Source organism: Ceratina calcarata, unplaced genomic scaffold, assembly GCF_001652005.2.
Source record: "Ceratina calcarata isolate Rehan_Ccalc_2016 unplaced genomic scaffold, ASM165200v1 scaffold525.2, whole genome shotgun sequence".
NCBI lineage: Eukaryota > Metazoa > Arthropoda > Insecta > Hymenoptera > Apidae > Ceratina > Ceratina calcarata.
In genome coordinates, this window is record NW_017176396.1 from 863,937 (window position 1) to 865,907 (window position 1,971).

The window sequence follows — 1,971 nt, forward strand, 5'->3', positions numbered from 1 at the left end:
AACAAAAAATATGCAAAGGTAAAGATTATAGAACATGTAGACAATTGCAAGTCACGTACAGTGGAATAAAAAAATGCTAAAACTATATAATAAAAAATTAGTAATTATACGTTTAAAATTCCTTATGACTGAGAAATACAGGTCGAACAATTTTATAAACCGTACTCCTCTGTAATTATCATTTTTCTAAAAGTTCATTGCTTCAAATATTGGATACAGCATTTTATTACATGTCTTAAACTTTTGCTAGAGATTTTACGGCTCATGCAATCTTAAAAAATTAATTTATGCTGTATGAAACAATTGTCACGGTATAATTTAACGTTTGTAGAAAGTATTTCCAGAAATGTGGAGTTGGACTAATTCTTTAACGAAAAGACTACGCGTCGGCGTATCGACGGGCGCATAAATTTGAAAGAAAAAGTGACTGGAATCATCGAGAAAACGGTGCAGCGATGTACAATCAAACGGAATCAATTACTTTCGAGTGAAGGCACTTTTCCCTCGGGTTTTTTCAATGGAAGATCTACGTGCATCGCTCACGTCAATCTCCGTAAAACGCCTTCTACGTTTCTCTTTGTCCCAATAAATTGCTCGAATGAAACTGGACGTAACTGCGCAGCGAACGCAATAACCAACGTTACGGTCCTCCTACTTTATGACTTTTAGCATGATTTTATTACAGTTCGTGCTTGGTTCTTCAAGATAAAGTATAAAATCGTGAGTCTAAAACCGTTCCGACTACTTTAAATTGTTCAATAAATATTAATCATAAAACTCTGAGATCCCATTAAAAATATGACTAGCTAAGAATGAAACAAATTCCGACAAGAATTGGAAATAAAAAAAGGACATTGAGGTGTGCGAGTTTGTTCAAGCTTCATCCAAGAATTTATCATGCAAAAGATTGTTTAGAGAACGAACGTTTCGCGATGGTATATTTACAAGTCCGCAAAAATATGTTCTTGTGTTTACAGCTGATATACAGGTCTGATATTTTGCCTCTCTTTTTCTCACTACTTTTTCGTTTAAAATATGCCAGCCGTAGATCTAAGCCGCGTGGGCACGCCGCCGTCAGCGAAACAATGAGAAAATTCCTGGCGCCAAACCCGGGGCAGTTAAATCACGCAACACGGTGTATCGCGTGGCTTCATCGCCAAAATCGATACCACCGCACGCAGTTTCGTACGCTCAGAGAAAGAGTCCTTTTGAAACCAAACAACGCGGTACTTAGCGATTGTACACCGAATAAACTGTTTCCACTGGTAGACTTGGCTGGTGGACGATCACAGTGTTTTAAATAAAAATCAAAGTTTAACTTCAATTCAATTATTCAATTAAAAATATCTTACTTATCTTGCAAAAGATGCATCACTTATGTTAAAATAATGAGTCTCACTGCGATTCTCAACCAGCCATTAAAAACATAATTCTATTTACATATTCTATTTTCTTATACAATTTCAATTTTTCGACACATGTAATCAAATTGTGTAAAACAATAATTTTGTAAACTCTTTAACAGACTTCACATCTCAGTCTGTATAACTGTAATACATGTACAATTTTGTAAGAGATTTGTTAAAAAATAAAATAAAGAAATAATCGAACAGAGACGTTATCTTTTATCGATCGAAATTTCCAAACGCAACTCCGCTTCGTACAATATCAAGCAGAGAGACGTTTTATTAATCCGGTAACAGGGATGAAAAGAATGAAAGAAAAAAAGAAAGAAAGCAAAACGTAGGAACGACATTCGATTTTACATCGTGCGAAAAGAAGGTAATGATGTAACGCTAAAACTGTACAATGTGTATTTCATAGATCCAGGCCGCTTATACGTGCTCGCGTTACAAGTGTTATTCGCATTTATCACGCGTTACTATATACAAATCGATACATAGTCCGCGTACTTTTAAAATCAGCTACGATTTTCCCCTTTAAAGCATTTTAAACAAGAAGAAAATATTC